Here is a 12519-nt window from a genome sequence, read left to right as displayed (position 1 = left end):
TGGAGCACTAGCTGTTTACCAGGAAACATCTGTCTGTATATTTGTCTGTCTGTCTGGGTGCAGTCGAAGCTTATTGTTGAGACAAATGCACAGATGTTCGATCGATAAGCAGTGAAGCATGAGCCCTCGACGTGGTTTCAGCCACTGACTGAAAGTATCTGGGTTTGAGTATTTGCTCCGATTTCTACCCATCTATTCCATTTCCACGTCTTCTGAAACGGGAAAGCAAGGAGGAGAGAAAACACCGGAATCATTAAAGTCAGACTGAGAAGAGTTTAAATACAACACGGAGATGTCTTTCTGTGTGTGCAAGTCTGTTTGCTGAAAATTAAACGGAAACAGCACACACTTGAATGCCAGAGTTTAAAGTAAAAGCGCTTGTGTGTGCATTTTCTTTGAACTCGGGAGTCAGAAATAACTTTTAGCATTGCACAGAGGCGCTGATTTTCTGGTACAGTTGTGCTTTGAGCTAACATCAGCATGGAGTCTACTAATGAAGCTAATAGAACGCTACAAAAATTCTAGCTGGGTGATCGCTGTCATATACCCTTTTAGGTTTATTGTAGGCCAGTGTGAATTATTTTACATCCAAGACTGGCAGGAACATAATAAGTTGTCAGGGTGCCTATTTTTCTTAACCTAAAATGGACAAATTAAGAAATGATTTAATTATTGTGGTAGTAGAAAAGCCAAGAATTTATTTTTCTGGGAAACACAAATATCTGCGTCAAATTTCATGAGTATTCATCCAGTAATTCTGGAAATACAAAACAGATAGACACCCCAGAGCTAAGTGGATCCATGGTTTGCATGCTGTAGAGGTATATGCAGATGCTATCCACATGTTGATCATGCTGTCATTAACTCCTATGGGTTATTAAGTAGACGTATGGCTATGCTAACATAGCACCAAAATGTCATGCAAAATTCCTGGCTGCATTCCTGCAGTCACTTAAACTGTAATTGGTGCAAAGAATGTATGCTGACCTGTGAAGTGTCTGTTAAAGCAATAAGCTGCGAGCTGTAGTCTTAACAGGGAGCGAAGCACAGAAAGAGAAAGGGAGGGAGGGAGCACTGGAGTTGAAACCAGAGATCGGGCCCAGCCCTTCCCAACTGGAGGCCCACCACCACCACCCCTGCAGCCTCCTTCAAGCCTTCATGTGATCCACTCTGCAGAAGCCAACTAGTAGAGGAAATGTCAGTCTTCTAGCTAGCCAGGAAACCACCGTGCCCAAACATGGAGTTTCCTGCCCTGACACAGCTCTTCCTGTAGGCTATGTAAGGACCTTCCTGCTTCTCCTCTCTCCCGCCTTCTCTCTCTCTCTCTCTTTGTCTGTCTCTGTCTGTCTTCCTCTCTCTCTCTCTCTCTCTCTCTCTCTCTCTCTCTCTCCCACTCTTTTGGCAGGCTGCCCTTCGGCAAGCTGCCTGGATGCTAGCCTTTTTTCCCCTCCCCTCTTGCAATGTGTGTTTCTGTGTGTATATGCATGTGTGTGTGTGTGCTCATGTTTACATTTTATGCTGGTGTGTCTGCTTGCAAAATATTTCACAATATTTCAATATCGTTTCAACACAATTAAAATATGTAACCAAAATGTCACAGGGGGCCCTCGGGTCTAATAGCACATCCGGCCCTTTCCAGTTTTAACTGATTTGCCTCCCACCTGTGGAGGAAAGTTTTTGCGATATACCACACCCTATGTGACATTTAAGGCTTCATGAAATTACAATCACATTTTACATGTTCCATATATGAAAAGACACGACAGATTTGATCTGTCCAGGGTGGACCCCACCTCTTGCCCTTTGACAGCTAGAGTAGACAAAAGTTTACCAAAGAGTCTAAAAAAGTCATATTATAAAAGAAAAACAACCACCCAGAAGCTAATTAGTTGTGTTGTGCTAACTTGCAGAGCTGGTGATCAGGGACATGGTTTAGCCAGTATGACCAACTAATTGTCACCTGATTGGTAGCATGTTGACTACGTGCATTTGTTTTGTATGCGTCCCACTGAAACAGATTATTATTATTGCTATTATTATAATAACATTTATTATTTTATGTGTCCTGTGTATTTTGCTCTCTGCTGAACAGCCTAAGCTGCACACTTACTGTGTTTCAGGGCCCTCAGTGTTAAAAAATCAGACAGTCAGTTTTCAGTTTCAAAACGGACACCTCTCCAGTGCAGACTGCCGCTGTGTCACCCCACAGGCAGCATGAGAACTTGTGAGCGAGTGGGGATTGCAGAGGCAGAGGCAGAATGAGAGAAGGCTAAAAGCAAGCAGCTGAGTGAGATGAAGGCTAATATTAATGACAGCTTGTATAATATATTGAGTGTGTTACATGAAAACATTTAAAGGAGCAGAGTTCAGTTAACAAACTATTACAAATGCTGTTTTAACATGTTTGAAAATAAGATCTGCAACAAATGTGAACTGGCACAGCTCCAGCTAATCAAAGAGTGTTATAGGACTCAAATTACTATCATTATTACCAAACATTATAGAAAATAGTTGCATTTTTTTTCTAGCTGAGCTTAAAGTAATCTGTCTGTACGTTGACATCATTAGTAGTATACTGTGCAACTAATTTAGCTTGGTAAGTGGCAATAGACAGGTGCTAATTAATTGCTCTGGAGAAGTGATTCAAAATGCTGCAGTGAGAGAACTGATAAGGACTAGAAATAGAGATCATATTAACCCATATTTGCATCCCTTCATTGACTCTCTGCTAAATTCTGAATTGAATTTAAAATCATTCCCTTATCACACAAGATATTGAATAATCAGGCCCCATTTTATCTTAACCCTCTCAGGCTCAAATTAAGTTTTTGTTGCTAATGCACCAAAGAATACCTGCAGTGGTACTTCTGAGTAAAAAAAACTCATAAAATATGTATGTGGTGTAATCAGGTTGTTAGCTTTTACTTGTTGCAAATCTGCAACGCCTGCCTTGAGAGGGTTAAAGACATCATTATATCATATTGTCCCAACTGAGCACATCGCTCTCAGACTGTGTGCTTACTTGTGGTTCCCAGGGTATTTAAAAAGTAGAATAGGAGTCAGAGGTTTAGGGCCTGTCTCCCAGTTTGGATTCAAGAGACAGACACCCTCTCTACTTTTAAGATTAGGCTTAAAACTTTCCTTTTTTCCTATGTCTGGTTTTTGCTATTTTATTACTATATTTATATTTGTATTTGTCTACCAGGTGTGTTTTTAAAGTGCTATATAAATAAAGGATAATGATGATTTTCCTCCCCTCACCCTCAACCTGTCAACAGAGAGTAGAGAGAAAAGTACTAAAACAGCTGTACCTCGTACAAATACTTCATTACTGTACTTAAGTGGAATTTATAGGTATCTGTATTTTAATTGAGTATTTAGTTTTTCTCATTCAAAACTGTTTGAGCTATCTTTTTACTCCCTACATTTTTTAACAAATATCTGTACTTTCTACTTTCTACTATTTTTGTCACGTCACTGCATGCCTTCAAATATCAAACTGTCACAAACCTGAGGTTCGAGCAAGACGTGAACACAAAGGGAGACTCAGCATAGACTCAATTCCCAGCAAGACTTTATTTACAAAGACGGTGGGTAGTTGATCAAATGTAGAGGTGAGTATTGGCGGAAGGGAGTTTGCTTACTTGTAGGCCGAGAATGAGATACTTCGGACAGGGTACCGCGGGACTGTCCTGAGCAGGGGGCAAGCACTGAGAATCTGTCTGTTTCCTGAATTTCCAGAAATGTCCAGGTGGAGCATGAAGGGTAGGAGGGAAGCAAGCGGGACCAGGGATTGGCAGGAACAGCGGCAAAGGGTGGACAGGCTTGATTTGAGAGACATGGAGAGTGGTTGTGACAGGATGCTGGAAGTTTGAGTCTTACTGCAGAGGGGCTGGTGATGGTCTCGATTTCTTATGGTCCTATGAAACGGGGCACCGGTTTGGGAGAGGGTGTCCACAGGAAAATGTCTTTAGCAGACAGCCATACCTTTTGCCCACGTTGATTTGTCAGTCTGAGTCGTCCCGCTGGCGTTCCACAGTCCGGAGGAGGGCCTCTCGCGCTCTGATCCAGACGTGCTGACAGTGCTGTAGGTGATGCTGCACTGATCGGACAGATGGGAAATTCCGTCTCATTCTCGGGGAACAAAAGTGGCTGATAACTGAAGGAGACCTAGAAGGAGGAGGCATCTGTGGTGGAGGAGGTGAGTGAGTTATGAGCATATTCGATCCATGATAGCTTGTTGGACCAAGTGGCAGGATTCTAGGATGCTATACAACAGAGAGCTGACTCTAGCTCCTGATTTAACCTTTCCGTCTGTCCGTTCAATTGTAGCGAAGTCTAGTGCTATATGGGAGCAGGGCCGGTTTTTTGTGGCTAATGGTTGGAGCGAACCTGATGGGTGCTGAGAGGAGGTCTTACCACAGGCACACATGGAACAGGTTGCCACATAATGCCTTACATCTCTATCCAAGGAATCCCACCAAAAATGACATCTAAATAATGTTGTTGTTCTACTCATATTCGAGTGGCAAGCAAACCTTGTTGTGTGAGCTCAGTGAATGATGACTGATCAACTGGCAGAGGGTACAAACCGCCAGTCGGGTTGGCCAGTATCAGGATCACGTTCATTCTGGAGAGCCTGGTGGATGGTTTCCTTAATTTCTCAGGAGAGGGAGACCACCCTGCAGGTGGAAGGAAGGATTCCTGCAGTTTGGAGTCAAAGGATTACTGATGGGAGTGTGCTTTCGGCTTGATGTTCCTGGAGTCTGGATGGTAGGAGAGGGAAAAAGTTAAAACAAGCAAAGAACAGAGACCACTGGGCTTGACATGAGTTGAGTCTTTTGGCAGATTTGAGGTTAGTTAAATTTTTGTGATCGGCCCAAATGATAAAGTGGTGCTAGGCTCCCTCCAGCCAGTGGTGCCATTCCTCCAGGGCTAATTTCACCACCAAAAGCTCTCTATCCCCCATGTCATAACCCTTTTGTCAAAAAGGAACCAAAGCCACTCAGACAGGAAAATTCCCAGACACTCCCACGGATCGTGACACAAACTGATTTGACTCTAAACAGTAAAACATAGAAGGCAATCCTATTTGTCTATTAATCACGAATGTATGCTGCATAAAAAGAGATGAAAGAGGCAAACCTGTGCATCATAGTCAGGGGTTAAAGTGGACCGGCACGAGTGTAGAGTCCATAAGTTGTGATTATGGTATTTCAGTATCTAGCTAGCGCTACAGGCGAGGAACGAGGGAGAGAGGAGCAGAAAGGAAGTAACTTTTAAAGCAGCAGGTAATTTCAATTGCAATGTTTCTATCAGCTCAACAAACATCAGCAAACAGACAAACTGTTTGTGTTTGTCACACAGTGTGTTGCTAGCTAAAGCTCCAGCTGCTGTATTTCGAAGGAAGAGAAAAGAAAGAGAGCTAAATTCAGCCAGAGATGGAGAAAGATAAGACAGACAGGACAGGACAAGTAAAGGAAGAAGAGAGGTTAGATTTAAAGGCAAGGACTACTCATTGATAAACTGGAAATTGAAAGCTTTATTTAAAATGAATCATTATGTGTGACTGGTGCACAGTGGCTGTGGTGCTCATGGTCAGAGTTAGCTTATATTGAGTATAGCAAAAATGAATCTGAAGCTTAGATTCATTTGCTGAATTCCCACTTAATAATGTTTAGTATAAAGAAAGCATAAACAGTGTACTGACAGTGTAGAGGATGGAACGGCCAGCCTGTAGTTTAAGAAAATCTACTAGAGCCCACAATAGAAACTGCGGTTCTTCTCCCCATCCTGAGCCACTGCAGTCAGTTTTAGGGTTCCACCATCTGCTAAATTTCTACTTAAGTGATTCAAGATGAGTGCTTTTATTAGAAGCTATTATTATTTTACTATTACATTAATATGGAACAAGGTTCAGTTAGCTTTGAACAAAAATAGGTAATAGAATAGGTAATAATATTTTTTAACAGTAGTATCTGTAGTGCTGTACTGTACTTTTGCCACCTCTGCAACTGCAGATCAAAAGAAACAAATGCACACGTGCTACCAAAACCAGTAATAGTGTGTTGGTAATATTTGATAATCCTTTTCCATTTTCAATATGACTTTTTGAGACTCATTGGTAAACTGAGCTGAAGCCTATCTCGGCTGTTAAAGGGCAAGAGGCAAGATCCAACCTGGACAGGTCACACTTCTTTTAATGAATGAAAAATGCCAGACATGATTGTAATTTGATGAAGCCTTACCTGACAATTGAGGTGAGGCATGTCTCAAAAACATTCCTCGCACGGATGGGAGGCAAATCAGTTAAAACTGATGCGTTGTTAGACCCAAGGGCCTCCTTTGACATTTAGGTCACATATTTTAATTGTTTTGCAACAAACAGAATCATTTTACAAGTTGACAGACCAGCATGAAAATAACATTCGCACACACATGCATTCACACACAAAAACCACATTCTTCCAGATATTGTTCATATGTGTGACGAATACAAAGGTATTGTTGTTTCGGATTGCACCGGATTTTAGGACTTTCATTACAGTGTTGTGCTGGATGGTAAAAGCTTTAAATAGATTTCTGATAAAACTTGGTGTAGAGAGGAGTCATGTTAGCAATCCTTTAAAATTTCACTTATATCCACCAAGTTTGTAAATGTCAATTTGACGATTTCTTGATTGAAAATTTACGAACAGCCTAATAAATTAAAATCTACAATGCTTATAAGTGCAATCTGTGTTGTCAACATATAGAAAGTGGCTTAAAAAGATTGAAAAAATAATTCTCAGGTCAATAGACTGATGTGAAGGTCAAATTGATAATAATTCTGTATAGAGCTATTTATGTTTCTTCCTGCCCTTGTTTATACTGAAAACATATTGAATATAGGAAATGATATATAGGCATTCTAAATACCATGTTACTTTGAATCTCTGACCTCGTTTTGAAGATCAAACAAAGTCAAACTTTCAATAAAAATATATTTTATCTTGATTGAAACGAAGATTAAAATTCTACTGCCTACTATTGTCTACTTACAGAGACAGTGCGCTGCCTTGGCGAAGGTTTGCATTCTCTGAATGCTTCTTGTTAATTATGTATATATATATATATATCTATAATGTGCAGACATTTCATTAGCGCTAATTCAAAGTTTAGTTCACCCAGGTTATAATTGAGTAACTAACTTCATAGATCACTTTAAATGACTTTCAGTTCAAACAGTGGGACAGTGGGGGAAAAAAATCTCCCTTTCAACAGGAAGAAACCTCTGGCAGAACCAGGCTTGGAGAGGGGCAGCCATCTGCTGCAAAAGATGGGGGTGAGGGGAGGAGGACAGGAGAAAGACAGGCCTTGAAAGAGAGCTAGAGATTAATAACAATTCATGATTGAATGCAGCTTGGTGTATAAATACATAGTGAGGGGAGGAAAAAAGGCTGCGCCTCCCTGATCCTGGTTCTGCTGCAGGTTTCTTCCTGTCGCCACTCGGAGAATGCAAACCTCCACCAAGACAGCACACTCTTTCTGTAATATATACTTTTAAGGGAATAGTATTGTATTTTATATATAAACATTATGCTAGAGTAGGTAATGGACAATATTAGGGGTGCAACGATACTCGTATCGATATTGAACCGTTCGATACAGTGCTTTCGGTTCGGTACGCATATGTATCGAACAATACAACATTTGTAATTTATTTTATCAATTTTCCTTCTGACGATGCTGTCTGTGTTGAGCGCTCAGTGAATCTGCGTTCGACTACTCCGCCTAGGCTGCACTGTCCAGCGCAGATCCACTGAGCGCTCAACACAGACAGCATAGTCAGAAGGAAGAGCGCAGGGCACCTCCCCCACCCTCATTCAGATCTGGCGTTTGGAATTATTTTGGTTTTCATGTGACGTATGACCCTGAAGGTAAGCGAGTCATGGACTAAAGTAAAACAGTATGTTGGATGTGCCACGCAATGCTCAATTACATGGGTGGGAGCTAGTGTGTTAGCGCAGTTAGCTCGTTAACGTGTTGGCCGTCTAGCCCCATGCACGGAGCGATCGGCGGTAGCTCGTTAACGGAGATTTGCCATGTTGTGGCGTTAAGGTCATTTCAACGAGATTAACCTGAAAGCACTAGTGGGAACACAACGAATATGACTGCACATTTACGCCGACATCATCCTAGTGCAAAGACAAGTGGAAGCAGACAAAAAAAAGCAAGCATGCTACTAACTTTAGCCGAGTCATTTAGACAGCTGTTAGCACATGATTCTCCTTATGCTGCTGAGAATATAGCCCAGAAGAAGCGGATAGTATAGCTTTTATTTTGGAAAGAGCCATTTCTCTGTAATAAACTCTCTTTTCCAAAGATGAGTGATTCCTCAATCAGATACAGGGCTTGCAATATCGCTAGCCCGACGTCCCGGAGCTAGCGATTTTTTCAGTCGGGCTACCAAAATCTATCTCTTCCCTGCCCGTCGGGCTATTGTAGGAAAAATATATGTCAATGCTTTTGCATTCTTTCAGAAATGTAGCTGGGTAATTATGTCATTGGCATCGGTGAGCCACTGTCAATATGTGACATATTGAAGTCGCGTTTGAATTTGCGCTTGTTTTTTTGCTTTCACTTTGCAATCGTGCGAACTGTGTATAGAGAGCGACAGCACTGATCTGTGAGTGATGATAATTTGTGCACCAATTCCTCTGACATCGTCTTATTAATCGTTAGCTTACTATGCAAACATGACAAGTGAAATCTCCCGCAGCAAGCTTAAACATGTGAGAGGTTGATCGCGCAGAGAATCGCTGAGCTTATGTGAGTGAGCGTGTAAAAGCATTTCAGTTCTGCTGAGCCAAATAAGACAGGTCAGGGTGAAGAAGTGACAGCCAAAGAAAAGCTTACCACAAAACGGAGAAGTTATGACAAATCAGACTATGAGGCAAAAAGAAAGTGCAGCTTTATGGTTTCATGGACAAAATAATTTCTGTGGCTGCAATATGATGAGCTAAATAACAAGTAGCATGACATTTAAAAATATGTAAGATTTACTGTATGCCTATATGCTGTCAATCCAGTCAATGACAACAAGAGACATAAACAGATCTATATAGCATTATTGTCAGTTTGACCTTCACATCAATCTAATGACCTTAAAGGAGAGGTCAGAGGTCATGATATAGTAAATCTTTATACAGTCCTTTCTATATGTTGACAATACACACCGCACCAAGAATCATAGTTCCTAAGCTAGAAAACTTTCTTGTCAGTTTTCCACCAAAATATCATGAAGTTGACCTTGAAGCCTTTGGAGGATGTAAGCGAAATTTTACAGTTTTTTTTAATTGGTTTGGCGCAGTTTTCACAAGCAATTGGTACATTTTCAAAACTCTTAGTACTTATATCACAACAGATCATCAAAAGTGCACCTTTTTCAAACATTTCAGCATATTTTCAATTGTGTTAGTACAATACACATAATGACAAAATATCATTTTCACTACACAAAATAAGTGTTTCATCTAAATAAATGTTTCGTTCACAGTTACTGCCTTTCATAATGTTATCACTATAAAATTTTTGATTTGCATCCCTTATTATTCAGTTTAATACATTTTTCTGTCATTTAATTCAACCGATCTTAATGTTTAATCAATGAATCATTCATTATGTCCATGGATTTTCAACTTGACTGATTGTTGTCTGGTCATTTGTAAGTTCCTTTTGAGAAGAACAATGTCCAGGTGAAACAACTGCGTTCAGAATATATTCAGGTACAACACCAAACTGGCATGCAATTACTGTAACAGAGGGTGATGGAGCTGGACGTTGCTGTGAATCATCACAAGTATATTTTTGTTGATGAGGCCAGTTTCAATCTGGCAAAAACTAGACCCAGAGGACGTAACCTTATTGGGCTACCATCCACGTCCCTGGACAACGTGGGGGGAACATCTCAATGTGTGCAGCTATATCTGAAGATGGTGTGGTAGGCTGTAGACCAGTTCTAGGGTCATACAACACTGAACACCTGATAGTTTTTTTTAAATGAACTGGAGCAGGCCTGTCAGGGAGAAGGCATCGTCTATGTTGTTGTGTGGGACAATGTCAGCTTCCACCATGCACAGCTGGTTCAGGAATGGTTTCAAACACACCATATTCCCCTTTCCTCAACCCAATTGAGAAATCCATTTCTACATGGAGGTGGAAGGTGTATGATCGCCATCCCCATGAGCATGTCTCCCTTCTTCAAGCCATGTGTGAAGCCTGTGGTGATATAACTGCTGAGCAATGTCAAGTCTGGATTCGTCATGCCAGGAGATTTTTCCCACGGTGCCTAAACAACGAAGACATCCACTGTGATGTTGATGAAAACTTATGGCCCAATGTTAATGACCGGCTTGATTAATTGTATAAAAGTGATAAAAATAAAAATATATTTTGCTTAGGTAAATGACATGTTTTTTTTCTCCCTTTTGTGTGTGTGTGTGTGTGTGTGTGTGTGTATGTATGTATATATATATATATATATATATATATATATATATATACACATACATATATATACATATACATATATATATATATATATATATATATTTTTTTTTTTTTATGTCTGAACATAAGTGTAATATTTGCTGTGTAAAGTTTTACAGTTCAGTTACACTCATTCATCGCCAAGGACAATTTGAAACGCTTACCTTGTATTATTTGCTCCTGAATGGAATGATTGGTAAAAGTACTAAGTTGAAAAAAGATCTTACTGTTTTGTTTGGGTGATTAAAGCAAATGTTCTCAAAATATATCACAATGATCATATGTTCTGCAACAATGATTAAGTGGAATGAAAATATGTGCAAATACAATGAAATCATGACATCAGATTTTAAAGAATGACTAGTGGTGTTACAAATGTGATCAAATGTGAGTTTTGTACTGAGAGATTTCAAAATGCACACTTTAGTTATGAAAATAGTACCAAACCAATAAAAAAAAAACTGTAATGGATTGTTAACATGTCCAGACCCTACACCCCTACACAGTTTGATCAGAATTCACTCAAAACTGTTCAAGCTACTGTGTTCATAGTCAAAATGACAAACACGCAAATGCTACTGAAAATATAACCTCCTTGTCTGGAGGTGGTCTGGACTGAAATATTTTAGCCATTAAATGAATTTGAATGTGTTAAAACTTTTGTTCCCATCATGTCACTCCATCATGTAAGATTATAGACAGGTGGAGCACTGACCCACAGAACTACCCTGTTTTTCCTATTTTTACAACAAAGGACAACAAATTTCTGCATATTCTACCTGTTTCCTTTATTAGAGTTCAAAAAAACACCGGGATGCCATTGAGTGTGTCAGACAAGTCTGACAATGTGCACTGTTTCCTCATCTGTATGTGGCACAGTGTTTATCCTACACCTGTAGTTAGCCCAGAGTGGTACATTTAATCTGTACCGATTTCAATTGTATTCAGACGTGGGAGTGGGAGCACAGGGTTGCCTCGCTGTATCTGTGTCTTTCACAAAGCACAGCGGCATGTTACTGTAAAATTATCAGATTTATGGCAAAGGAGGACAAGAGAGAGGATTTGCAGCTCAGAGCAGGTTGGCAGTGTGTCAGATGGTTCGTACAGAAAAGTACTTTATTACTGCAAAGAAGATAGATAGATAGATAGATAGATAGATAGATAGATAGATAGATAGATAGATAGATAGATAGATAGATAGATAGATAGATAGATAGATAGATAGATAGATAGATAGATAGATAGATAGATAGATAGATAGATAGAAACACAGACAGACAGTCTGTAGTGATAGAAAAGCATTATATCCGGCCTTGATTTCATTGTGAAAGATATAATAATATAATAATATAATAATAATCAGACTGCTTACGGTTAAGTGCTGATATAGTTGTAATAGTCTGCTTTTAGGGCTGAGATCTCGATCACTGCTATTATGCGAGTCCTTGAACTTCTTCCTTGCTAAGCAAAACCTCGAAGAAACATCAGCACCCAAAGCAGTGGAAACACGGCTGACACGACGAAAAAAAAACGACTGCAAACTTAGTACGCTTCAGCCCACAAAGACAAGGAATGAAACCCATAAAAAGGGGACTTTACGTGGCCTTTGAAGAGACACAACGAGACTTTTGCTACCAAGGATCACAAAGCTCTACTGACCTCAAAACATTTATAAGTAGGAGTGGAGGATGTAAACAGACCATGAAAGTCTCCTTTTAAAAACCACAGAGATGACACTTTATGAGAATAAACAGATTAATTGAATTCTAAAGGGGAAGAATTTCTTTTTGATCCGTGCAAATTGATTTTTAACAAAGTAGTAAGTAGTCATTTTGGAAAATGCAGCTGTCTGTTGCATCAAAGCTGTTAAGATTTTGTTCTGAAGGTGTTGCGGTTTGACAGGACGTTAGCTATGCTGTTACAACACCTTGGAAGGCATCATCTCCCTCTCTCATCCTCTCTCTCTGTCACACACACACACACACACAC

Source organism: Rhamphochromis longiceps, linkage group LG2 (assembly GCF_057381845.1).
Source record: "Rhamphochromis longiceps isolate RC_006_pf linkage group LG2, R_longiceps_female_GT1.1, whole genome shotgun sequence".
NCBI lineage: Eukaryota > Metazoa > Chordata > Actinopteri > Cichliformes > Cichlidae > Rhamphochromis > Rhamphochromis longiceps.
This window is presented reverse-complemented; position numbering follows the sequence as displayed.